The sequence below is a fragment of the Lissotriton helveticus genome, chromosome 7, assembly GCF_964261635.1.
Source record: "Lissotriton helveticus chromosome 7, aLisHel1.1, whole genome shotgun sequence".
Lineage (NCBI taxonomy): Eukaryota > Metazoa > Chordata > Amphibia > Caudata > Salamandridae > Lissotriton > Lissotriton helveticus.
Window position 1 is genome coordinate 1943065172 of NC_136068.1, and position 12418 is coordinate 1943077589.

Genomic DNA, 12418 nt, shown 5'->3' on the forward strand with positions numbered 1-12418 from the left:
GACACCATGGCTTCCCTGCTCTCGCCGAGAGCCAGCGCGTCTCTCTCTCTCTCCTAACTTCGCTGGCAACCCCCCTGCTTGCACCTGCCTTGAGTCATAAACCCCTCTTCGGCGCTGCTCTGCCCCAGGCCCTCATCCTGTTCCCAGCGCGACACCTCCCTGCTTCCCCGTCATGACCTCCGGCCCTTTTGATGCAAACCCCTTTTCCCCGTGTGCCCGTTTGTCTTCCCCGTTCCCAGGCCGACACCTAGCTCTGCCGATACCAATCTCTTGCCCCTCCCCATACAATAGGAAGCTTCCCTCCTCAAAGGACCCCCGAGATGATCAAAGCCCCCCCCATCCCACGAGATCCGATCGAAACCCGCACACTCCGTGAATCGGCGGAATACCCAGCTGCGCGATGATCATCACCTGTTGTGAACGGGGCGGGGACTTCCACTGTAGCCTTGCATGGGAACGGGCTGGGAAGGGGGGATTCTGAGGATGTCTTTCCGTACATCAAAGTATCAACGAGAATGTGTTACATGTAATAAAGAGATAAACTTGTGTATAAGAGGCCAGGCCTCAGGGATGCAGTTAGAGCACCTCAGAACGATACCTTCTGTCCGTTTTCGTTGTGTTCTCCTCCGGAGCGAATAAAAACCTTGTTTCCTGCCTTCCAGTCTCCAGCGCCTGCCTCTTCAATAGTTTAACTTCTTTGTGGGTTCGAGAGGCGACATCGCCGGGCAATAATTAAGGATCTTATATTCTGGTTGGTAGTGCCCCCCAGTTTGCAATTTTTCCACAATTGGCGTCCCAAGCGTGGGGCCCATCAGCGACCCATGGATCCAGTGGGAGAGGTCCTGACGACAAAGTGAACGACTGCAACGATCGGGAACGCGTCTGTCCGATAGACCCTCGTCTGACAGCCGATCATCCGAACTTCACTGGTTCCGAACAGACCTCTCTCGAGTGATCTACGGTCCTGACTGGGAACCATCAGGAGTGCCGCGAGGATAACGAAGAAGAGAGGACGATCGGGCGCTGGATTCGGAAGTCAGGAAACTGTCCATGCGGTCCGGGTAAGGTCGTGTTACCACGACAAATTGCGAAAAAATTGCTTGATTGCTTGTTTGTTAAATACTAGTATTGCTCTTTTTGTTTATTTGGAGATTCACTGTCTGCAAACGGAGAAACAACAGGCTCTCTCTTTGCAAGCAGTGGAGGATAGGTAGGGCAGACAACCGTGCTTATTTTTCTCCCCCACTCAATAATCACCTGAAACTGAGCTGTTGTTCACAAACTATTGTTTCCTGGAGATTCCCTGTCTGCAAACAGGGAAGAGACCACCCTTTTTGCAGATAGTGAAAAGGGTAGGTAACGCAGATCTTTGCGGACCTACTCATTCTCCCCATTGTTATTTATCGGTCTTTTGTTATCTTGATCTATGAGGGATTCACTGTCTGCAAACGGAGAAACAAAGGTCTCTCTCTTTGCAAGCAGTGGAGGATAGGTAGGGTAGCAGCCGTGCTTATTTTTTCTCCCCCACCCTATAATTGCTTGAAACTGAACTGTTGTTCGCAAAATTATTGTTTCCTGGAGATTCCCTGTCTGCAAACAGGGAAGAGACCACCCTTTTTGCAGATAGTGAAAAAGGTAGGTAACGCAGATCTTTGCGGACCTACTCATTCTCCCCATTGTTATTTATTGGTCTTTGGTTATTGTGATCCATGAGGTATTCACTGCCTGCAAACAACGTAGAATAGAAATATTCTGTCTAGTCTTTGCACCTAGTGATAAGATAGGCAGTGCTGACTTTTTAGTCCCTCGTTACGAGCCGTCATGTCTGTCTTCTCCCCACTGATTAGTAGCCTGTTTAGCCCGGACCGCTTATTAGAGATGGACCATCCAGCCCCACTGGAAGGCACCCCTAATAAGGACATGTTCATGAAGCATGGATTGACCGCTATTGCCTATAGTAAACTATGGCATAAATATACAAAACAGGGTCAAGAAAGTCAATGGCCCCTGATAGGATCCTTCGATGATGATAAAATAAAAACGCTAGAAACTGCCCTAGGTAAAAACAAGACAACACCTACTATGCTTGATAGCTTCGGCATGTGGCGAAAAGAAACTGAACAGCGTAAAAAGAAAACTGAGAGTAGGTTGGAAAAAGAGCTGCAAAAAGCAGCCCACCTAGCTGCTCAGAAACTAAAAAAGGAGATAGAGGAAAGAGAGAAAGCTAAACAGAAACTAGAATGGAAACGCCAAGCCAGTGTCCGGTTAGAACCCCCTCCATGCTCTACCCTGATTTACCCTCGAAACGACAAGCCAATGAGGACCTGCTGTTAGGTCCCCCTATCATCTACATGCCCCCTCCATATGCCCCTTCTCAACCCTTGGCGCAGCACGCGCCACCCCCAGGTACAAACGAAGGTACCGCCACAGCGTCGGCCCCAATGGCCTCTGTGCCAGCCGAACCCCTTGTATTAAAACCCGCATCAACAACAACGTTAAACGAGCATGAGACTCGAGGGGCTGGCCTTGCAAGAACAAACAGGCTAGACAAAGATGAGCGAGCGGGGATCGACAAAATAGCAAGGACACTGGTAGAAAGGAAGGATGATGAAGAGTACATCACAGATATGTTCAGCTCGTATACAGGGAGTCACAGACGACATTTTACCGTACGACTGTGTTATCATGTCTTGAATGCATACGAGGACCGATATCGAGACAAAGGTCCCGAGAGCCTAAGGACTCTGTACCGGAAGGTCGATATCGGGGATGAGGGCGAGTGTGATGTGTCGGACCTCCTTACGCGTACGCTTGAGGTTTTCCGCCACCTCACTGAACGAAAGCCGGGAGCTAAATCCGCGGCCCCCGTAGTGACCGAACCACCAACCGAGCAATCTAACACCATGATGCCGATACGTGAGGCTGCCCCTTACTGGGTTCCCCCTCGAGGTACAGGGACTCACGATGATGCAAACAACCAAGATGCAAAGGGAAGGGTAGTATACAACTGGGTCTACCAGCCATGGGACCGGCAAGAGATACTGACATTCCGGAAATCTCTACCCGACCTACGTAAAAACCCCACTGCCTTCTATACTGAATTGGGTACAGCCCTGGGTTCAACTATCATGACCCTGGCTGACATCGACTTGTTCTTCGGGTTATGTCTACCAGCTGATGTGTGGAAGCAAATCCGGAAAGTCGACCACCTTGAGCTGTTCGGACATACCTGGTCACAACTCGATGACTTGGACAAACAACGGGGACCAGGACAAAAGCCGTTGAAATCCATTCTAGACCTCCCAGATAAAATTGTAGAGAAATTAAAAACCCTAATCCCAGAAAAGAAAGTGGACTGGTCGATAGTAACAGCCTGTCGCCAAAAACCCCAGGAGGATGTATCGGAATACTTCTCCCGGTTTGAAACGGTGTTCTCCGATTACAGCGGCCAGGACATGACCACTGCAACCGGACACCATCTGTTTGTCCAGAATTATGTTAAGGGCCTATCATTGGACATCTCCCAGAAGCTACAGGCCAGCGAGAGTAGTTGGGCAGCCTCCAAACCTACAGCGATTCTCCAAATGGCCCAATATTATGAGCATCAGAAAAATGAAAACGATAGGGCGACAGAGAAAAAGAAGAAAGACTTAAAAGAGAGGGTGATGATTGCCAAACTGCAAGGGGTGACTATAGGACGAGACCAATACCGGGGAAACTACCAGACAAACGTCCCTAAGACTGCATTTCCCCAGGACCGCACTCTGACTCCCTACAGTGGACGCACAGACCTTAGAGATGACCAGTGCGCTTTCTGCAAAGGGACTGGCCATTGGAAATCCCAGTGCCCAGTTCTCCTGGAAATGATCAGGAACAGAGACCCCAGGGATGTAGCAAACGGACCGAGACCTAAGGGACCACAACGAGGGCCCCCAAATGACGCGACTAATGACAGATCAAGCAGACCGAATACGTTCGATCGACCCAGACAGAACCAATATCAACAATCTGACTATGACGACACTCACACCTTTGCATAGGACAGCCAAGGGCGAGGGAGGGATCCAGTCGAGCTCTATGTTGACCAGCAGGGCCCTTATGTCACTGCTAAGGTCCTGGGTACCAAGTCTCCATTTCTGGTAGACACTGGCGCAACACGTAGTGCGTTATCTAAACGACTGATTCCAAGGGCACCCTTGTCTGGCTCACTCATAACATCGACAGGTTTCGATGGAACGCCCTCCACCAACCCTTTGTCTGCCCCGATTCTCTTTGACGTAGAAAACAACACCACCGACACCACGTTCTTGCTTTCCTCCAATAGCCCTGACGCCATTATGGGACTTGACTTACTGAAACACTTCCGAGCGACGATTAGGTGTTCTCAAGATGGAGTTCGAGTGTTTCTTTACGACAACCCCGTTCTGCTTAAACATTGTTCCCCCCGACACATGTTTTCCATCACCGACGTTGACGCGTCCCTGCTTGACACCCTACCTCCGTATCTGTGGGCCAAAGCGGATTCGGACGTAGGGCGTATGTTAATTGACCCAGTGCACATTACTGTCCGACCAGATGCAACACTCCCAAAACTCCCACAATATCGGATATCGCCAGAGGGCGAGAAGGCATTGGTAATGATTATCCAGTCACTGATAGACGCAGGAGTGGTAGAGGAAGTGGTTAGCAACGTTTGCAACAGCCCTATCTTGCCCATTATCAAGAAGCAGGGAGAGGGAGATGAGAAAGCATACCGTTTCATCATCGACCTCCGAGAGATCAACAAAGTGGTGGTACCCCAGTACCCTGTGGTCTCAGACATCACCACCATCCTGACCTTGATTCCATCCACTGCCACCACCTTTTCCGTCATCGACCTCAAGAACGCATTCTTCTCCATCCCCATCCACCCAGACAGCCGATATCTCTTCGGCTTTACCCTAAAATCCCGCTCATATAGGTTTTGCCGAGCCCCTCAAGGCTACACGGAGAGCCCTAGCATCTACAGCCAGGCTCTCAAAAGGCAACTAGACCAAGTCCGGTTACCCGACGGGGTGGTGTTGGTACAATATGTCGATGACATCCTTTTGGCAGCCGACACCACCCCTCTAGCGGTTACCGCCACCATTCAACTCTTGCACTTCCTTGCGGAAAATGGCCACAAGGTCTCCAAGAAGAAGTTGCAATTCTGCCTACCCCAGGTCACTTACCTGGGTCACCTTCTGTCCAAAGATGGACGGAAACTCACCCCTGATCGAATCCAGACCATTCTAGACACCCCTGTCCCTAAAACCCAGAAGCAGGTTCGCTCCCTATTAGGCCTCACCTCCTTCTGCCGACAATGGTTGCCAAACTTCAGCCTCGTTGTAAAACCACTGCTCTCTCTCCTAAACAAAGACGTCCCTTTCCCACTCCCTTGGACTCCTGAGTGTCAAACCTCCTTCGCAGAACTACGAGATGCCCTTTGCTCAGCCCCTGTCCTGGGTACCCCTGATTACAGAAAGCCCTTCTCCCTTTACACTCACGAAAGGGAGGGGTGCGCTTTATCTGTCCTGACCCAGGCCATCGGTCCTAAGCAACGACCGTGCGCTTACTTCTCTGCCACTCTTGACCCTGTCGCCAGAGCCTTGCCTGCCTGCCTTCGAGCTGTAGCTGCTGCTGCAGTCTCTATCCGACAGAGTGAGGGGATTGTACTCTCGAATTCCCTCACGGTACTGGTACCCCATGCAGTCGACACCCTCCTGAACCAAACCAAGACGCAACATCTGACGAGTGCACGACTGACTGGATACGAACTAACCTTGCTTGCCCCCCATATCACCCTGAAAAGATGCACCACACTGAACCCAGCAACTCTGTTACCCTTGCCAGAGAACGACCCCAATGTGCACCCCGTACATGACTGCGTGACTCTTACGGACGAACAGACCAGGAGTAGGGTCGATCTCAGAGACACAGCTTTCCCTGACCCCGACGGGGAGTTGTGGGTGGACGGTTCTTGCATCAAACTCTCCGATGGTACCACTTCCGCTGCCTATGCAGTCACCACGGCTCGAACTGTAGTAGAAACAGCCCGCATCACCCAGCGATCTGCCCAGGCAGCGGAACTGATTGCTTTGACGAGAGCCTGCATCCTGGCAACAGGAACCACGGCGAACATTTACACCGACAGCCAGTATGCCTTCGGGGTGGTTCACCATTTTGGGCTCCTCTGGAGGGAGAGAGGATACTTGACCTCACACGGCACACCCATTCTGCACGGGGATTTAGTCTCCGCCTTAATCGAAGCTGTCCTCCTCCCCAACAAACTTGCCGTTATCAAATGCCAGGCACACAAGAAGGTGACAGACATTATTGGACAGGGAAATGCACTAGCCGACATCACCGCCCGAACGACAGCTGAAAATAGAACGACAACACGTATGTACGTGACCAGGTCACAAGCAGAAAACTGGACTGACGCCAAGGACACAATTAGAGACATACAAACGGCTAGCACACAACACGAATTGACTGAATGGGCACGGGTGGGATTGAAAGACGATGAAGGCTGCTGGCGGACAAAAGACACGAACAGATGGTTGCTACCTGATTCATACTTGATTCCCATATTAACCATGGCACACTCCCCTGCCCACATAGGATCAGCCCCCATGATCGAACTTGTCTCCAGGGTTTGGCACAATGACAAGATCCCAGATTCCGCCAAACGCCTGGTCCAACAATGCTTAATATGCCTGCAACACAACCCCGGGAAGGGAACTGTAGTACCCCGGGGGGGATTTGGGGTCCCAAACCACCCATTTGAAGTCCTGCAGATGGACTACATCCAGCTAGACAGATGCCAAGGCCTGAAATATGTACTTGTCGTGGTATGCGCATTTAGCAAATGGGTGGAAGCATATCCAACCCGTGACAACACCGCTATGGCCACTGCAAAGGTCCTGTTAAAGGAGTTTTTCCCCCGTTATGGCCTCTGTCGTGTTTTATGGAGTGATAATGGCCCCCACTTCGTAGCCAACGTTATCCAGCTCATCCTAAATGGGCTGGGTATCAAACAGAAATTCCACGCAGTCTTCCACCCTCAATCTGCTGGGCTTGTCGAACGACACAACGCCACACTAAAGCTTAAACTGGCCAAAATAGTGGCTACGACGGGCCTGAAATGGCCAGACGCCCTCCCATTGGCATTGCTATCGATGCGCTCTACCCCCACCCGACATCACTTAACCCCTTATGAAGTTGTCTTCGGTCGACCCATGAGCGTCTGGTCTGCCCCGAAACCAACGTCCATTCATGACGTTCCGGATGTCCTAATGTCTGATTATCTGTACAAATTGACTGAAACTTTGTCCTTCATCAGCAGGTGCAGCAGGCCATCCCCGATGCTTCCAGGGGTCCGGGTCACGCCATCCAGCCGGGGGACTTCGTGCTGATCCGAAACTTTCAGCGATCAAAGAGTTTGGAACCCCGGTGGACGGGCCCCTGGCAAGTGCTGATCACCACTCGGACCGCACTTCGAGTGGAGGGGAAGAAACACTGGCTGCACGCTCATCACTGCAAAAAGGTCTCTCCAGCCCTGGCCACGACAGACACCGTCAACACCCAAGAAGAGCTCCTGAACCAGGACCGACCATCGTTGAACTGCTACCCTGATACAGAGACACTTGAACTTTCAAAACATCCTGACCCCACTGTGCCATCTCGAGAAGGGTATTTCCTGCGTCGAAAGGAGGGAGCTTCGGCTAAGTAGGCCACGGACTAGGTTAAAGAATCTCAGAACGGTGACCCAAACTACCAAGGGTTACCTGGAGAGAAGCTAAAACTAAGTCTGTGGTCCTGCCCACTACCGAGCACCTTGAAGACGAAGATGATGGAAGCGCCAGATAAGAAGATGATGGAAGCGCCAAACAAGAAGCCGACTGAGACAACAGGAAATACCCACTACAGAAATCCGAGAACAGACAGACTCCATAGCTCAAAGACAATTGCACTCTTCATCGTAATCCTCCTCTGTTTTCTCCTCATGACTACGCTCTGGATTATGGAAGAACACGCACCTGCTCACGAAACATTCCTAACCACTGCTCAGCCTACCACCATGAAGGAACATTATCTAATTTCGCTCTCTCCTCAACTAAGAGAGAGGCGAAAGGAGTTTTGGAACAACTCTTTCGTGCAGCTACTTCACCAGCACAATCTTGCCACCAACGCCACCAACTGCTGGATCTGTGGGTTGCTACCCCATGCCACTGGACATTCAATACCATTCATCCCTTCACCCTTCTCCGTCCACGGCTCCTGCCTTGCCTGGCTGATCCTCCTACAATAGAGCTATACGGGAAATGCCACCTCCAGCAGAGCTGCAGCACATTCTTCTCATGGGGCCGGGCGAAACAAGACAAAGACACACTTCTGCCCGCTGACCCCCAGCGACTCAATCCAAATGGACATTCCGGCCAAAGAACGAATCGAAATGCAGGTGTTCAACAATCCAACCAGACCCACCTTCTCCTATCTGCGGAAACGAACGGCTGCCACTCTGACTGTGGCCCTGACGGTCATCAACGTCACAGGCCACATGTGTGTAGAAGGACTTGGGACACAGCTGGTGGGTCACAGCGCTTGCCGCTTTACCAGAACTTTGGACTCCACGGATCCACCTTCCTTTGTGTCATCCCCAAACATGTATTTCATCTGTGGCACGAAGGCCTACACCTGGCTCCCCAAAGGCTGGGGGGGCACTTGCTACATCTCCTTCGTCCTTCCTCCAACTTATGTGGCCCCAGCGAATCACCACAGACAAAAACGAGCCAAAGACGTTGAGCAAGCCGACTCAACAGGGGCACAGTTCCTCGATGCTATGAAAGGACTCGTCCCCCTCTGGGGCCCGATGGCAAACAGCCGTGCCATCCGACATTTGACTCAGGCAGTCGAGACAACCATGAACATCACAGCGGGCATCTTTGCCAACAACACTGCCGAGCTCCAAGCGGTCCGTTTGGTGGCTCTTCAGAACCGCCTCGTTCTAGATGTGGTTCTGGCGGACCGTGGAGGAGCATGCCGCATTATTGGGGCCAGCTGTTGTACATACATACCGGACAACTCACCCTCAGTGTACAAAGCCATCGAACATCTTCACAGACTCTCTTCGGAAGTTCACCAAGAGCAAGAAGAATGGTCGCTTGGTGGTTGGTTCTGGGACACCGTCAAAAGCTGGGGCTGGAGACTGCTCACCATTATCCTGATTCCCGTAGTTGTAATATGTGGCCTATGCTTAGGAATTCAATGTTTGCCACCTATGTGTTCTTTATGTGCGAGTTGTATTTTTCCCAAAACTGTGGACATTGGAAGCGAACATATGAGGGCATTATATGATACCGAAGTTAGGAATTTGATGAAAATTGACATTGAGTAAGCAAGTTGGCTAGATATGTTGAAAAGGGAGGACTGTTAAAAGTTAGGCTGAAAACCGTCAACATTATCGGCGCCCTCTTGCTCTCCTTAAACCTTTTGTGCGCGTAAAACAGCCGCCATTTTGGACACCATGGCTTCCCTGCTCTCGCCGAGAGCCAGCGCGTCTCTCTCTCTCTCCTAACTTCGCTGGCAACCCCCCTGCTTGCACCTGCCTTGAGTCATAAACCCCTCTTCGGCGCTGCTCTGCCCCAGGCCCTCATCCTGTTCCCAGCGCGACACCTCCCTGCTTCCCCGTCATGACCTCCGGCCCTTTTGATGCAAACCCCTTTTCCCCGTGTGCCCGTTTGTCTTCCCCGTTCCCAGGCCGACACCTAGCTCTGCCGATACCAATCTCTTGCCCCTCCCCATACAATAGGAAGCTTCCCTCCTCAAAGGACCCCCGAGATGATCAAAGCCCCCCCCCATCCCACGAGATCCGATCGAAACCCGCACACTCCGTGAATCGGCGGAATACCCAGCTGCGCGATGATCATCACCTGTTGTGAACGGGGCGGGGACTTCCACTGTTGCCTTGCATGGGAACGGGCTGGGAAGGGGGGATTCTGAGGATGTCTTTCCGTACATCAAAGTATCAACGAGAATGTGTTACATGTAATAAAGAGATAAACTTGTGTATAAGAGGCCAGGCCTCAGGGATGCAGTTAGAGCACCTCAGAACGATACCTTCTGTCCGTTTTCGTTGTGTTCTCCTCCGGAGCGAATAAAAACCTTGTTTCCTGCCTTCCAGTCTCCAGCGCCTGCCTCTTCAATAGTTTAACTTCTTTGTGGGTTCGAGAGGCGACATCGCCGGGCAATAATTAAGGATCTTATATTCTGGTTGGTAGTGCCCCCCAGTTTGCAATTTTTCCACACCTTGCAAAGCGGGCTGTCTCCTCTGACGATTGTTAAAAACAGGGCTCCCAACTTACCCCCACCATCTCTCTGAGGTTAAATTAAGGGGCATCCTCTGTTTTGATTTTCCTCTCCCTTGATCCATTGCTCTGAGGCTAAAAACCACACTGGCACAGCAGTGTGCACTGGGCCCTCATGTAAGCAAAGGAGGATAGCAGAACCGTGATGACTTGGGTTTAATGGTGACCAGGGCTCTAATGTTAGCAAAAAAACAAAAGACTCTACTTTTGGGGAATAAGACTGAAATAATTAGGGTACAGTGGTCACTTACCCACTTGGCTCCAGTATCTGTTTCACTGATAGTGAGGGCCCTTTAAAAAGTAAACTCCTCAGTTACCAGTGGTGCAGCAGGTGCGCTTGCACTGGGGCCCATGAGTGTGAGGGTCACAACACCCTCATTAATGGGGAGCCAGATTTGTGGGTCAGTTACTGGTTTAGTTTGCTGTACTTGCTGTTTTATAAGTCTCACATTTAGTGTGGTTTTTCGATGGACAAAACAGGAGCCATCCAGCCCACTACCCGACTGAATCTGCAGGGTCCTCCGTAACTGGGGAACTTGCACACAGAAGAAGCAATCACCGGATACAGTGGTACGAAACGATCGAGTAAAAACACTTTAAAAGAGCAAGATTCAAGAGGCATCTGGAGAGTTATTTCAGATTGTCAAGATTCAGTGGTCTTGAACCTCAGAGGGCAATCAAAGGGATGCATCCACTGAGACGCACAACAGTATAAATGTGCCTGATCCCTATGTGTGTATATTCGAAGTTATATACAGAAACTGGCAGGACGAGGATAAGAAAATGACAAAGCGACAGACTACCGGCACTATACAAATTATATGATTGATTTTAATCGATTCATTGATCAAAAGAGACATTACGTAAAGATTAGTCTTGACAAAGGTGGTGCAGACAAAGCAAAACACCGAAACGCGTCGACACAACTTGTTTCAAGTCAGATTCATGGAACAATATGTCAGAATGCAATATTAGGAGCCTGACCTTCATGAAAAGATTCCTATGAATTGATATACCGGATGTACTTAGCTGAACAACACGTTTTTTTTAGTCTCTTTTTTGTTTTTATGATTGTATGCATTTTTATGTATCATGTATTATTGCATCTATTGTTTATAATATTTTAATCGATATAAGACTATAAATACAATTTACACATTTTGACTAACAGCAATCTTAGGTCTGTTTATATCTAGGGGGTGCTTGTATTGATACCCATTATTCTTTGGGTTTGAGGATCATAGAAGTGACTGTGAGTGATTGAGCATAAGAGTGGTGCGACCATTAGGTGAATCCAAGGGATTTTTTTTTTTTTATTGTTTATTTTAATTTTATTTTATTTCAAAAGTTTTATATAGCGCTGGCTAGTCTCACATTTAGTGTGGACTATGAACTACAGAACAATTACTTCTGAAATGATCTTGTCATCTCCACCCCCTGCACTGGCCCAGTTTCTCCTGCTCCCCCCCCCCATTTCTAGGGGTCATCTCTCTGAAGAAGTGGTCTCTGTTAATTTGTAAACAAAAAATGAATCCCCACATAGTGCCCCCCTCTTCTGGGCTGTATCCTTCACCCTGTCCATCTCGGTCCTTTCCTGTTCCTCCTCTGCCTTTACCCTGAACCCCCAGAGGATTAGGACTCTGCACCTGAATGTAACTCTGTTTCCCCTCTACCCTGTCACCCCTAGTGGCAGGGTTTCACAGAACCAGCCGTCCCTGAACGGTTAACGCTGACCTTGGGGTGCCTCTGCCTGAAAGCGAAGGGTGTGGTTGCAAATGATGGAGTGCATTAAAGCTTGGAAGTTACAAAGATTTTTATTCTTTCAAGGGGTAATATAAGGGTGCCATTAGCAGAGTTCCAAAGTAAATGAGACACTTACTACGTACAGTCCGATTTCTTTTTACTAAAATGTATATTTTGAAAGCACTTGTTTTATCTAAAACGCGACTTCAGGATGTGGCGATACGGCTAGAGCTGCCGACTTTGTGACTGGGAAACCTGGTTTGAGTTCCGGCTTTTGCTCAACATCC